The sequence below is a fragment of the Uloborus diversus genome, chromosome 5 (assembly GCF_026930045.1).
Source record: "Uloborus diversus isolate 005 chromosome 5, Udiv.v.3.1, whole genome shotgun sequence".
Classification (NCBI taxonomy): Eukaryota; Metazoa; Arthropoda; class Arachnida; order Araneae; family Uloboridae; genus Uloborus; species Uloborus diversus.
Window position 1 is genome coordinate 89,188,810 of NC_072735.1, and position 16,623 is coordinate 89,205,432.

Genomic DNA, 16,623 nt, shown 5'->3' on the forward strand with positions numbered 1-16,623 from the left:
AATAGTTATTGATTTTGGGATGTTTTCCGCCTTAAACATCGCAATTTGAATCGCTTTGCTCTTTTTTAGTAGAGTATGAGAAAAGTTTTTGTTCGATGAAGTGCATGTTGGAAAATACCTTTTGTTTCTTTTGGTACATATTTCATCGGTGAGCTGTCATAGTGATTTGTGAATATAAGCATTTTAAATACTTTCTAGTAATTTTTCTTTGTGTACAAAAACTTTCTAGTTTCTGGTATTTTTGAAGCGTATATTCGCGATGTTTTTTGTTGTGGTTTTATGTTGTATACATATATATATATATATATATATGTATATAAGTGTGTGGGTAGTTGTGTTATATATATATATATATATATATATATATATATATGTATGTATAACCCAACTACCCACACACTTATGCCAGTACACAGATACAAACACGCATGCCTACACACACATACCCCCCCCCCCCCAACACACAAACACACACGCCTACATACACACACTCGTGATTGCGAAAAACATAATTTGAATTCAAGATGTTAAAATTCAAATTATGATTTTTTCCTGTTGGCGCTAAAAATCATCGCTAAGAACGACGCGTGACATATGTCGTCATACATCGTTTTCTTAGCGACGCTTTCTTGGTGACAACAGGAAAAGTCGCCAAGGGTGGGGTATATGACATTAGTTCCTTTTTCTGTACTGCAAACACTCCGTTTTACCGTAATTAAGTGTACATAGGGGTTATAATTAAAATTATTGTGTTTAGACCTAAGAAGAATTCATTCTTATAAACGCATACCACTGAAATTTGGTAAGGCATGAGGTCGTCTTACCTTTATATCAGTTGTAATAATACTTTTCAAGTTTATAGCAAGTGATTGTAAAACATTTCACCATAGTTTAGAGTCACAGTTAAAAAAATAATGCCTACAATATTACGGCAAAAAGTATTAGCATCCTTGCTGCCAGTACTTTTTACTGTAAAGTCTATTTTAGGGCGAAATTTTACTCTAGAAAACTTAAGAACCGCTTGGTTAGTTGCGCTGAGTAAAAAGAACGAGTTATAAGCAATGGGTTCCAACCTGCCGTGTCATTGATTGCAGATTGTCGAAGTGCTCGATAGCGAGAATAAGGGATTAAATGTTTAGTGCCATAGGTAACATGGTGTACCGATTGGTGCTGAAATCGCACACTTTGTCCAGTACAGTTTTATTTACTAAAACATTCTTTAGTGTAAACATTTCATTTTACAGAAATATTGACTCTAAACGATCTTTATTTTTTGTATTATTTTCCAGATTTGTAGAACACACCATAACTCACTTTGAACCTTGTAGTTGCAGCAAATGGACAGCCTAGTGAACAATTTCTGTGATAAAACCAAGCTTTTATTCCCAAAAAAATATTCTTTTTTCCTTACACTACCCTTCCTCAACTGGTGGCAATCATTTAATTAATTATGCTCTTACTGAAAATTGTGTTCATGTAGTGTATATAACGTTTGCTACCAAGTTTCAATGGCTTACGTCTCATAGAGTTCAAAGAAAGTAACTTTTATGACACTTGTAATAAAAATTCCTGTCACTAAACGCTCCAGTTATTCAGAAACGTACGACAAGCTGTATTCATTAATTGACATAAGGTTAAATTATGTGTCAAATCCACTCCAAATAATTTTATGTTTTATCCGTCAACGACAGTTTCACATTTCCAGAAATCTCAAAAATATGATTTGAAATTCTTATAGCTAAAATTTTCTCTGTTTCTTGTTTTCTTTTTTTCTTTTTCTAAATTTTTATGAATACATTTTAAAAATCAATTCTTTACTTTTATTCTAAAAGTTTTCTAAAAAAATAATTTAAAAAATTCGTTTTTTTATCATACTAAATCACATTTGATGAAATGCTGTGACTTTAAACATGAGTGAGAAAAGTTTTTTCACTTCAAGAAATAGGTTTGATATCAGTCACATCATAGCGTCAAAAATAATTAATGATTATGTACATTTCTGGTAGTATGTGAGATAAATGAAAAAAATTGCAAACGATGCATTTTTTCATGACTGTTTAAATACAATGGGGTAGCAAAATTTCTCTGCTAGAAGTGTTGGCATACTTTGAGAAAAAAGATTTTCGCACTTTTTCTGATCTCTATTGAAAAGTATTATTATTTATTTATTTCAAATTTAAGTTATTAGTCAAATATTTTTTTGGCAGAACAAATTGCAGCATTCTTTACAGGACACTTTCCCTAGACTACTTACTACATCCGACAATAATGAAAAAAAAAAAAAAACATATTATGAACCCAAAAAAACGTTTAAACTGCTACATTGAACTAAAGAAAGCACGAAAACGTGCATTACTTGAAAAGTTTTAGTAGGCCCTAAATCCCCAATACTATGGATGTTAAGTTAAATAATTCTAGAAAATTATTTACTATTTTTGTAAAGATTTAAAAAGAAGACCGAACAAGTAGTGTAAAGGTTCTTAAAAATATCTGCTAAAAGAAAATATATAAAAGACATATGAATAGTAATATTAACAAAATTAATTTTAAAATGACATTCAGTTTTCGTCGGATCGCAACCAAATTTGGCAGGGAGGTACTTGGCACCTGAAAGGACGCAGGGGATTTTCGAACCCCATAAAAGAACCGAACCGTCCGAATTTATATTTTAGGGCCCGAAAAGATAGGGCTGTTCTACTCGAAATAATTATCCAACCAGAGATTTTAATGCTACTCAAAAGCCCGCGATACATACTCCTGAAATGATTCATTTCCTTCATACTAAAAAAAAACAAGGCTGTAAACTCACTGAGAAATAAGTTAGCATTTCTAAACCTAATTGAATAGAACTTTTTATGTCCGAAATTTATCGTTCGCGCGAACTCATTTTAAATTAGAGTGAATCGAACCATTCAGAAGGTTGTCATTTTTTTTCTCGACTGTGACCAAATAAAATTAGCTTTTTGCTTTGAGGTAAAAATTTCTCCTTTTGATTATTATTTCGCGATTTTTATTTTTATTTTTTTTGTACTGACAGCAGAAGGTAATCAGGAAGGTTGCGTTTAATTTAATCATAATTTTTGTTTTCCCGCTTTCTTTTTTTAAGAATGATTATTTTGACGAGAAATTGTAAAGTATATTTTTTCTTTAATTGATGCCTGATTGTTGTACATGCGTCACTTCACACAACTTTTACTTTGGAGATAAACCGCGCGAAGCCGGGAAATGCAGCTAGTCATCAATAAAATAAAACATAATATTGTCTGAAATTGATGCTTGATGTTTGAAAACCTGTAGGACAAAAATAGGAATGAAAATGCTTCCTCGACTGCAAAACTTCAAAAAGTCAACAACCGATTAGACGGCTTCACGTTTTTCTTTCTTTTCTGCCATTTAATGGAATTAAACGACTTCTCCGGCATGTAGAAAATGGTTTAAAATAGGAAGTATTTGTGTTTCTTGCTGTTCAATCTTCTTATAGGGCATTAAGCCCTTAAAAGGCAAAGCCAACTAAATATAACCGATTGTATGGTTTAAAAAATCGTGTCAATGTTCTCTATACGCAACAAATAATATGTCGATCAGTGTACAAAAATCCATTATTCTACCTTTTTGCAAGGTAGTTAAAAGTCTTTTTTTTTTTTTTTGAGATTTATTTTACGAAATTATATTTGTAGCGAAAGAAATCTTGTGTTTACATTATATTCTATTTTTTATTATGTCTATCAATATCAAAATGTTCTAGAAATTTGTTTGCAATATAAAAAAACTATCATTGTCAGAACAAACGTTTTACCTACAATGAGTTTTCTTTGTCCATCCCTTTGATTAGTCCAGGGGTTTTTTAATCGTTTTTCCTGAAAAAAAGAGTTAGAAATATCAAATACATGACAATTTTCATGCAACACTTTGTTTTTTATTCATTTTTAAGTTTTAAAAGAAAAAATAATAGTGCACATCTTGATAGTATTAAAGCAGGATTAATTTTTTTTTTCACTTTCAAAAATTCCAAAATACAATTGTAATTATCTGCAAAGCTTTGTTCCACATAGTTAAACAAAATTAATTGTGACAAAAAAAAAGTAATGAAACACACCCTAGGGAGAAAACCAAACGAAATGAATACTGTTTAACTAAATAATAATAATAAAAAACTTGTGTATATACATTAATATACGTAATTAAATTAATTTTGTTTCTGCTTAGTTAAATTGATTAAAATAATTTAAACGAATACGTGCTTTTACTTCAGAAAAAACCTTATTAATTATGCTATTAACTGAGCTATAATTCTCTTTTTAATTAAGTTTTACCGAGTCTAAATGCTAATGAATGGTAGAGAAGGTATCCGAAAAACGCCTCGGAGTGCATCTTTATTTTTAAACACAAGAATTAAATGACTTTTATTATTTAAAAAAATGCAATGATATTAATCCTAATTAAGAACAATTGCATTTTTTTCAAGCAGTATGTTTTTGCTAAGAAATTGTCTGAAAAAATATCAGATATTCAAGGAGCAAAGCAAGTATCTTATTATAATGATTTTCTTGTTTCTCCTCTCTCTCTTGTTAGAAGGAAAAACGGGCACACATACAAACAATCGCACTCGCTCATACTCTTTTCTTAATTTCGAAACTTTATATTCCTATTTATTAGTACTTAATTTTGTTTGACTTGATTTAGTCTATATTTTACCTATATTTCATATTAGTCTTTATATTATCATCAGACGAATACTTCTTTTACAATGGCCAAACACAGAATAGTTTTAAAAAAGAGTTACAAGCGCAGACTTTCACACTAAGGTAAATGACTAGTTATGAACTCTCAAGCAGTAATGGGAAGGTTTGTCATATTCTCTTATATCAAATTTGTAATCGGTGTTCCATGAACACCATCAGCATATTCTCAAAGCAGCAACTTTCAAGAACACTCCCACCACATTTTTCCAAACATAAATTTAATGCAAAATTTACCAAAATATTCAGAAAGGGAAAAAATGCCCATTTTTTATTATTTTATTTAAGTAACCAGGAAGGCTTTTTTCTTAAGGGCGTTGCTTTTTTTTTATCAGATCGCAAATATTTCGCTACGTACTATATAAGATTTTTTGGTCGTTCTTACTGAGAGTAGTCACTAATGACTTTTGATAAAACAATAATTAAGTTTAGAAAACTATAAATGAAAAATGCAGGAGCAGAATATTTATGTTTCGAAATATTTTATTTATGCATTTTTGTTTTTGTTGATCACACGAACTTTTCAAATGCGACAGTTATTGTTATTTAATTTTAATGTTTTTCAAATTGGTAAGTCAAGATACTTTAAACTTGATTATATATTAAGAAAAGTAATCGTTTTAATGTTTCTGATTTTTTATTCATTGGAATGATCATTACTAATTTTAAGTATGCCCAAAACTAGGCGAATGTAAGCATACGTGGTCAAACCAGTGTAATCCAGTTTATGTCAGAAAAGGAATATAATATCATAAATGGAAATTCATAAAAGTTTCACAGCTGTAAGAATACAATTTCTAAAACCTAATACCGTGAGAAAGGTGTTTTTCCATGAACCGGAACTGCAGTATCACAGTTAAACAACAATATAAATGAAATAAAAGGATCCCTTAACCATGTTCATGACTAGTAATTTAACCTATCAGTCAAACGTTTATTGTTTGCTTTTCCGCCAATATATTATTCATAGGGTAAGTTTTCGGACTTGTAAATATTACTAGTATAATTAATGTCAATACAAATATTATTGATTTGAAGATGTGAATTGAAAAAAAAATATGCAGTACGCTTTTCTAGTAGTGTAAAAAAAAAGACAGCATTTTTTGGCAAAGTGAAATAATTAAGATAACTTACCTTTTCAAAATAAACAAGTTAAAAATTGGTCTTGAAAATTACATTACATTAGAAATACGATTTAATTTTAAGATGAAACTTTCATTAAACTGTTGTTTTTCCAATAAGCTTGTACGTTAAAAAAAAAGAAAAAAACATATATTGCAATATATTGCATATAGAGAAACTTTAAAAGTTATTTTATTTAAATAAAAACTTACGTTGATTGAATTAAAGTTTTTCACAGAAGAATGAAATATGATGAAATTAATGAATAAATGATGGCAAAATACATTAAAAAAAAGGGAAAGAAAAGATTGGCATAGAAGAAAAATAAATGAGTGGTTAAAAGAGTGAAAGAATAAGAAAATAAGTAAATGAATAAATATATAAATGCATTTTTAAGTTAAGGAATGTATATCAAAACATTAACAAGTGAGTACTTTAAAAAGTTTAAAAAAAAAAGCAAATGAAATTACCTTTTTTACCTTCCATTAATCCCTTGGACGCACGTACATAAGCTAAATTTTATTAACCATTTTAAATTTAAACGTGCCTTACATTAAGTTAAAAAATAATTTAGTTTATGAGAACAATTAATGAGTTAATAAAATAACGAACTAATGGAAAAATAAGTAAATACATGAGTTACTTAGGGAAGGAATGTAATTTTATTAACCAAGGAATTAATAAGTGAGTACTTTGAAACTTAAATGAATAAGCAAATGAAATTAACTCTTTTGCCATGAATAAATCCCTTTGATTCACGTGCATAATCTAAACTGCAACATTTCAAATCAAACATGCCTCATATTATTTAAATACGTTCTACACTGTATATCATTTGATCTCAGTTTATACTTACGATGTTAATTACAAATATTTTATTTTAATTAAGCAAATTTTTTTGATAACCCATAAAACATTACGCATGCGCATTAAATTTTGAAAATCACTCGTATTTTTTTTCCTTGATCTTTAGAGCATTTACGTTTTAGTTTTAACCCATTCTATGTTTAAGAACACATTAATAATATTGCTTGATAAGTAGCGCTGTAAACTAATTTTTTAAATCATTTTACTTTGCATTGCTAATTAACTTTATTCCACATTCCTTTATATAGAATACCTATACCCTACACTCTAAGTTTGTCACTGTCTGTTTTAAAGATTTTTCAGGTTAACTTTTACGGGTTTTTTCAAGAAAATAAACTGCGATGCATCAATTTAAATGTTCGAAGTTTAAAGTTGAAATAATTGCTTTAATACATTAAGATTACAAAAAAGAAAAAAAAAACGAATCCTAAAATCGCTGTTTATATAAAATTTCCAAAGATATATTTTAAAACGTTGGCTGCTTCAAATACATTGTTATCTACTAGGTAAGAAAAAAAAAAACCATTTACAATTTTAGTAGCAATTTGCTGCTATCAAATTATTAGCATTATAAGAAGTGACATATCACAATTATGCAAAACATAAGTTATCTTACGCATCCAAAAAAATAAATAAATAAATAAAATAAAAACTATAAAATGCTTCAATATGTATATATTTCAAACTTGTGCATTATCAATGAAAACACATTACTTGAAACTTTTCAACAAATTTACTAAGACATTTAACAATCCTGGAGAGATAAATAATGAATAGTTCTTTTACTGATACATTGAATTCCGAAAGATAAATTTATGAAGTGCATGAGACCGTCAAGTCAGTAAAAACTCCAGTTTAGTTATACATTAAAAACTTAAATATTTTAAAATTATTTTAAATGCGATCTTCTTAACAATTGTGTGCAAATAAGAGTCTTAATATTTCTCTCAATCTGATACAAAACGGAACATATAAATTTTATTAAATGAAAAATAAGTGTACCAAACTTTGTGCTGAAATTTTATGCGATTGTGTAAACTTTTTTTTCGTTCTCTTTTTTCTTTGAACTTTTTCTTTTTATTAATTTATGTTAGGACTTACCCGCGAAAAGCAAAATCAGGAGAAAAAATAAATGGTTTTACCATGTAAAAAGGGAAAGAACAATGGAAGAAACGTTTTTTTATATCACTTTTGATAAATAAAATAGAAAAAAAAACTTCTGATCGGAACAAAGTACTTTTTCTTGGAAATCCTAGTTGCATTTTGATACGTTGAAAAATAAATATTAATATTTTCATCTAACCTATTTCAATCCTCTTTGTCATCATAATATTGTTGGTAAAAGCATTTTTATCTATTGATTTTTCTTTTCTTTTCTTTCCTTTTTTTTCTTTTGTATTTATTTGTTATTTTTCACGCTAGAAAATTAATCTTTTCCTTCAGAGAAATACCTTTTTTTTTCAAAAGACAAACATTTAAGTTATTAGTGTGTCATCTATATTTTTTTGTGTTTGAAAATTCAGTTTACATATATGTTTTTAATTTAAAAACTGATTTTAAAAAAATATTTTTCATTACGTAAATTAAAAAAAATATATATTATTTATCCAAATTAATTAATCTATCTTAGTTTGTATTTTAGATTGATGGTTTTTCTTATCACTATCGATTTTGTTTTTCAAAAACTTGTATCAAATAAAATGCCGTCGCAGAACAAAAAGGACATGTTTCGAATGCCAGATGTTGCTGTAACGATTGCCGTTGGTGCTTTGGGTGTTTACTTCTTTACTTCTCTTATTATGTAATTCGTTCGTATATCGTCCTGTATGTAGTTAAAAGTTTTGTCAATAGCAACCCTCTTTCCCACATCTGTGCGACACAACAATTGCAACAACAATAACAAAAACCACTATTTTATGGCCATCGCTAAATTTTAATGTATATTTTCGTATGAATGCTTGATACTGACGCACAATCAAAACTACTACTGAGATTTATCGTCGTATTACTTATGGTATTGCAATTTGATGTTACGCGGGGTTACTTGCTTGTATTTTTTACTTCCATTTCAATCTCTAGAACTAACCGCCGAACACATTTTCAACTGTCCCGCTATCCTGGCTCAATTAGAGAAAATAAGTGAAAATCTTTGGACGGAACTTATAGAGAGAAAATTGTCTTAGTATCGTTGTTACTGTACACAGCACCTTCGGCGTTATTTAATTTTTCATCCATGACGCGAAACCAACCAACCATTTAAATTCCTTAAAATTATTGCAACAAAGTTGGAACAATTTGCTGTGCCAATAAGTCAAAATAAATTCAGCCTGGATGCGACTTACAGTTATGGAACCTGTACCTTTTGATGTCAACCTGTTGACTAGTTTTAGTAACCATTGTATACATTCCTAAGAGACAACAATGTCGCTTAACAAGGTAAACGCTGAGATGCATCATCCGCCTTGAAGTAATTTTCACCAAAATTTTAATCAATAATCATCCACTGAGGGTTTTTTTATGCGTAATCAGTTTTATTTGATTTTATTCAGTATCTTTTTGAGCTAAAGTGACCACAAAATATCTTTTACTCACTAGCACGGGCAGAGAGAAATTTTCAATAAAGACCAAACTATATTTAGTGTATATCCAAAAGTGTAAATCCATCAATTGTTGGAAAAGTCTTACGAATATCGTTTTGTACATATATTGTCAAACTTGCTTCTAACGAGCCCTGATTTAACGAGAACTAGGATTTATCGAGGGAATCAGAAATACTTGGTTTGCACAATGTTAAGTCTGTGGGAGCATAACTAGCTCTTAACGAGAAAACCCCGTTTAAAGCGAGCGATATTTTAATGATTCGTAAAATTTGTATTACATTTCCAGCTCAATTTATTCTTTTTTTGGTATTTTTTCTTTAACATTCCGATGTCAACCAAAGTTAGTAATAAATCATAAATCCCGAAAGCAAGCAATGAAAGGATTTTTTTCCAATGTGTGGTGTAAAGAAACATTCCAAATTTGTAATGTGTGTAAATGTGTATTCCTCAAAAACAATGACATAAGAAAGATACATTCAGTAAGTTTAAAGCAAAGTAACCAACTTATTAGGTATTGTAAAGTACAGTAGGGTGGAGTGAAAAAAACGAAACCTATAGCGGAAAAGTTGCCTCTTACCAAGCCTATTTATCGTACAAAATTTTAGATAAATCAAATAATATCTTAAGCTGTCCATTTGATCTTGAATTTTAAGTAATTAAACTGATTTTTACCCAAACTGGCAAAAATGGAATGATAAAATATAATTTCCTCTCATTTGAAACTTCAAATGATTAAAATAAAACTCTTGATAAATAAATACTTATTATATAGTTAGGTGAATGACCTAGGTGGTAGCGAAATTGCTTTCGAACGCTCATTAAGAGCGCTAATCTCACATGCTCTGCCACGCCGTTTCTTTCCGTTTACTGGAATCAACTGCATTTTTTGTTCGAATTGGTTGTTTTTCTCTCTCTCTCTCTTTAAAGTAGTCCATTTAGTTTAAACTATTTCAAACCATTAAATTATTACTTCAAATGTAAATGAAGACGTTGTTTTAACATATCAACAACTTGAAAGGAGAAAAACACACTTATAAGGCAATCATTTTCTTAAGCATCGTAAATGAGAATAAAACTTCCAAATGTAACAGAGGATGATGACTTCGATAGATCAGCGTCAATTCTTATCAATACTGCTTAAAAATATATATGGGTTTTGTAAGACCTCATCTTTAATATACTGTTCGGTTTTATTCTCCTTATACAAAGAAGGATATTTTTTCATTGTAAATGGCTTAAAGAAGGGCTTATAGGCTACTAAGAGGACATTCATATTTAGAATATGATGCCAAGCTTAAAAGTCTTAATATGTATATCCTAGATCAAAGGAGAGTCGGATGGTTGATTTTTATCAATATGAAAGATGTTAAAGTGTTACACTTTTGCATAGAGAGCAGGACAAGAGGTCATTGTTTTAAGCTATTCAAGCCTGAGGCTAATCTTGAAAGTAGGAAAAATTATTACTTTAGTAGGGTTGTGGGCACTTGGAACAGCTTACCGGAAGCGACTGTAATGAGTAAGAGGGTAGAGATAGCTTTAAGAGGGTCATTGATCTTCATTGGGGACTTAATGACCTAGGACCAGCCTAGATGAGTCCAGAGTCAGTTGCTGGTCGTCACATTTGTATTTGTATTTGAGCAATTTCCAATGAAGATTCCTCCAAAGAATCAATCGTCGCAAAATCAGAAGGAAAAGAGAAAAATTACCCAATGATTTGAAAAGAAAAATGAGGAATAATTTTTTATAATAATACTAGCTGCGTGCCCGGCGTTGCACGGGCTACTTAAAAAATGAAAGAGATGTCCAATTGGTGTTTTTGTATTACTCTGACATCAGTTTCTAAAGCGCTGAGGAATAAGTAAATACGCGTATTGCAAGGTTTACAAAACACTAGTAGAGCATATTTTTGGCAAAAATCTCTTTAACGTTAATAATAGTTATCAATGATACAAGTTATGAGTATTTTCAATTAGTAAAAAAGATGAAAATATATGCTTTATCAACTATAATCTGTGCTCACTTTAAACTGAATTAAATTTGATAGACTATATCTGAAATATTTATGTACAATTAGAATCAGCTTTTTACATAAAATGACACACACTTTTTGGTTGATTACGTCAATCTAAAGCACCAAGACTTACTAAATACCAATAAGCATTAATTTAATATCAAGTTATCAGAATTCAATTAAGCTTTAGTTAAAATTCTTAAAAACAATCTTTTTTGTTCAACTCAGTTTCGCTTAAAGAAATTCAAACAATCTTAATTTAACGTGTTCTTTTAACGATACAAACTGTATTTCAAAAATAGAAACAGGAAGGAAAAAGAGAGTTATTACAATTCGAAAACTCACCCATGTGACGGTAAAAGGCCTACAAAATAAACATAATTAGTCGCACATCCTAAATGTACCAAAATATGAGGCCGGTAAATGATAAACTTACACTACAATCAATAAAGATTACTAAAGAAACATTTTTCATATTCTGAAAAGAGTTAAAAACGTTGAATGAAAAAAATAAGAAAAGAACAGACGATAAAATAAAGGCTATGTCCGAATAGAGTAACCAATTTTAAACTAATTTAAAATGAAATTGTACATGGAAACGTTATTTTAAGATTTGGACAGCAGCCAAAAAAAATCTCTTTTAAAACTATTTTTAGAATTTTATTTGCCCACCCATATGCAAAATGGCAACAGGGAAGAAATAAAAACTCCTGAATAACGTTATGTTAATTAACGTTTTAATTAATATATCCGCTAATTAAAGTCGTACAATTACGAGATTGGTCCTATTGTTTTCTTTGGAAAATTTCGAATTGATCCGTATCTCGTTTGACTCTCGATTCGCAGCGGTTCTCGAGAAGATCGATCTTCAGACAGACAGACAGACGGACGCGAACAGATTTTAATAATATGGTGGATGCTGTACTTTGACTGTTGAAGGAGCAATATTTTAAATCAAATTATGGAATTAAAAAAAAATATCGCTAGAAAGACAACTTAAGACGAAGTTGTTTTACTCACATAACTTAAATCAATGCATGATATCCTTGTTCTAGCATATTAACTGTTTAAAAGAAATTTATTGATGTTTCAAAGCTACGCGCTATAGTTTAAGTGCAAACAAATATCAATACAGGTTTTAAAAGTGGAGTCATAAGGAAAATGGCGATTTCTATTGGACGTTCAATGGTTTATTTATGAATTTCATGCATATGAATTACAATTACGCCACTTACTCCAACATTTGAATGGAAATAACCGCTAGGCCAAAATTATATGGTTTACAAATTGAAGAAAAAACTAGAGTCCTGTGAAAATACGGCTGTAGTAAACTTTTAATTATATATATTTGGCAGAGGTTGCCTTAGATGAACTTAATACAGATCAATGGTATGTCTACAAAATGTAGAATGGAATTTCAAACAAAAATATTTCATTTTGCTCATTAACGAAGAATAAAGTCATTGGAGAAGGTTAACGACAAAATATTGAACTTTTCGGTTTCGAGAAAATGCCCATTAGAAAAGAAAAGTTTCAACAGATTTTGTTGTTAGAGTATACTTTTTAGCATTAAATATAAATTATCACGTCGAATTGGAATTGGATACTTTTACAATTTACAGTATAATAAAATAACGTAATCATGACAAGAAAACATACTATCGTCAATGCTGACCAACAATATAAAATGTGCGGTTGCGCTGGGCCTTGAACAGCTTTAAACGGGAAAAATGGCTAGACTCGATTACAATGTTTAAGAATTCAAGTTTCCTTCAATAAATTTTAATGCAGATAACCATTTGACTTCCACTGGCTGGAATTCATTTGCACTTCTAAAATTTGATGCTGATCACATTTACGATACTTAAGAAAAACCTTGACTTATTATTGTGTTTTTTTTATTTTTTCCCTTCAAGTAGTTTATATGTAAAAACAGCGTCTTCATTTACATTTGAAGTAAAAATTTAATTGTTTGAAATAGTGCAAACTAAATGAACTACTTAAAAAGAGAGAGACTACCAATAAGAATAAAGAACGCAGTTGATTCTAGTGAATAGAAAGAAAGTGCTGTTGCAGAGCATGTGCGATTACCGCGCTAAATACACGTTTGAAAGCAATTTAACAACAGCCTAGGTTATTCAACTAACTATATAGAAATTATTTATTTATCAAAAGTTTCATTTCAAACATTCAATGGTCCAAATGAGAGGTAATTATATTTTATCATTTCATTTTGCTAGTTTTTTGAAAAATCAGGCTAATTACTTAACTTTCAAAGTCAAATAGGCAGCTAAAGATATCATTTGATTTAAATGAAATTTTGTATGAAAAATAGAATAGGTAAAAGGCAGCTTTTCCGCATATAGGCTTCATATATTTCTCACTTTAGTTTTTTTTTTTTTTTTTTTTCAATCCACTCTACTGTACAGTGATCAAAAATATATACATATATACTACGAATTTTTTTTTTTTTTTGGATTTTTTACGACCACTTGGTTACAACGAGCAAATATCGTGGTCCCTTTGTGCTTGTTTTAGATATATAATCAAGTATAAACGTATATGTAACAATTGGTCTGACCAAGATGTTCTTTTTCTTTTGTTCTCGCTAAATGTCCGTCTCCTTTTCTTTCATTTTTTTCAGTCATAATCATCTATACTTATCAAAAGAATTTCAGCGCTTGATACTTCTTTTCTTGAGTAAGACAGAATCAAATATACAATCATTACATTTTGGTAAACATTTCCAATTCCATTTCATTAAAAGTCATTTCAATATGTAATCCCAGTGTCATTAACAGTAGCAAAAAGTTAGAGAAAGAAAAACTATTCACGCGAAAGAATGAGACGGAACTCCCAATAATTCCCAAATTAAAATAATTTCCCCCTGAGCAAAAGAAGATAACGATATTACTTCATGCTCTTGTGATTAAAGGCGGCAACTTTTGCTCTGAAAGTAAAAGCAATGGAATTAAATAATTAAAAGGCTGTCGTTCCGCTAATGACGCCATTACAAGTATATTTCATGTCATAAACGTAATACTTTACGATTATATTGCGATGTAAAGATTAGCAGTAATGTATTTGAGATTCGAAAATATGTAACGTCTTCCACGCAGCATTTTAAGATGGCATTTTTGTAAATGCATTCCGGAATTTTAATTCCATTTCCTTCTCACTCGTGGTGTTTTGAAGTTATTGCGAGAAATATCGTCTATGAATGCCATGTGTAAAAATAAAGTGTATTAACTATAAAATATTAATTAAATAGGGTAGTATTAGAAATACACAATTGGAAAGATCGTGTAATACAATTTAGATTCTGGTTAACAAAGTTAAAATAGCTGATAAGTTCAAACTTATTAATATCTTCTTCTTCTTCTTCAAGTGGCACTACAGCCTTGGCCTGATCCACAATTTTGCTCCTGACCACCCTGTGACCGATCTCCTCCCTCCATCTGCGGATCTTCATTGTTTCCAGGTATTAATATCATTGAACCATCTTAGTAACTAACCATGTTTCAAAACATTACATTTGAAGTTAAAACGCACATTGCAGTTTACAAACGTTTAATGAACGGCTTTGAAATGAAAAAACGTTATGTGATCGTAAATGAAAATTTGTCAATTTAATCGATGTATGTTCAAAACTTCTTGTTGCTGAATTTCAAAGCAAACTTAAATTACTATGACTTAAAGTTTCGCCAATTCATACTTTGAAGTAATTTTAAAGCTTTGAAACAATCAGTAATCTGAAAAACGTAATAAAAATTTTAAAATATGTTCAATAATAAAAAAAGATAAATTTTCCGTAAATTTTTAACCAAGCAGTTAAAAGGGATTTAAAAATTAAAAGCAAAAAGTTACCATGCATGCTTATAATTTTAAATTTTAGAATCTAAAAATTTCGACATCAAGCTAAACGTTTCGTTAGTGAAAGCAATAAAAATTAGAAAACTAAATAAAAAAAACATATTCGCGCTAAATTCATTTCTTATGTGCTTTAAAAGAGTGAAATTATGACCCATGCAGTCAAAATATTTTAGAAATTTTACCGAATTCGCACAATGAATAGAAATGTTAAAAATTGTGTTCAAAACAAGTTAAAATTACTGGCAAAAACCAGTTTTTAACGCTATTTTAACCAATGAGATTATGACCCCTGCAGTTAAATAATATCAAACAAATCTCACTAAGCTCAAGAGTTTTGTGTCAAAAATATAAACTGCGCAATATGCTGTTCCTCATCGCTTGCGATTAATAATCCTCTCCCTTTGTTAATGAAGCGGGAATGTAATTCGTTTCGTGAAAGAGTTTATTACTTGATCCGAAAGTTTGAAACATTCCTTTGAACTTCGTCAATGTAAAATGTAGTTCTAAAGATCTGAAAGATTGCTGGTCGAATAAATTTGCCCCATGTTTGAAACTTGGTCACTAACTGATGTGTAGTTTGAACTTACATATGAAAGTTTTAAGACTCGTTATCGAAATGAAGCGATAAAAATATATTGCTCAGTCATTTAAATACAATGAAAAGGAGAATAGTTTATTTTTATGCATATATACGGCACATTTATCTTAGTTTGAATTACATTTTGTAAAATTTATCAAAGCTTGAAAATGAGAAATATAAGTAATTATAACCTTGAATTAAGACAAGCGAAATTACATTATTATCAATAAATTAAAATATGCTCTAATTATGCAATATCTACTTTGGATCTTCAAAGAAGAGGGCAGAGTGGGCTTCGTGACCGAGCGTTCGGCAATACCTGCTCTGACAGCTGCCTACCAGCAGTAAAGAATGTGGCGGGTTAGATCGCCGCATTCACTGTTGTTGTTATTTCCTTCTCTGTGTGTTCTAAATTTGGAGACTTCCATTAGCGGTAAATTAGAATTAATATTTAGAAGAAAACGTGCAGAAGGAATACTAGCATTTTGAATAATAAGCTTGTTCCTTGGATTTTCTATCAATAATTTTTCAAGAGTTTTTGAACTTTCTTTTTATGTTTTTGCTACTTTTATTTTGATAACCTTATGAATTCCTTTAATAAAAAGCAATTTGAATAAGAAATACTTTATCTTTTCCAGCCGTGGAAAGCTAAAACGAAGCATCAGTAAAAATGATTTTTTGAGATAGATGAGCATTTTTGATTGCATGCTGACAAGGGAAATGTTGAACATTTTACGTTTATTTTCGAACTTTATTTTCAGCTTAAAACAAATAAGCGTACTTGAACAATAAAATATCTCAGTATTGTATCTAAATGTAGAGCTCGCAACA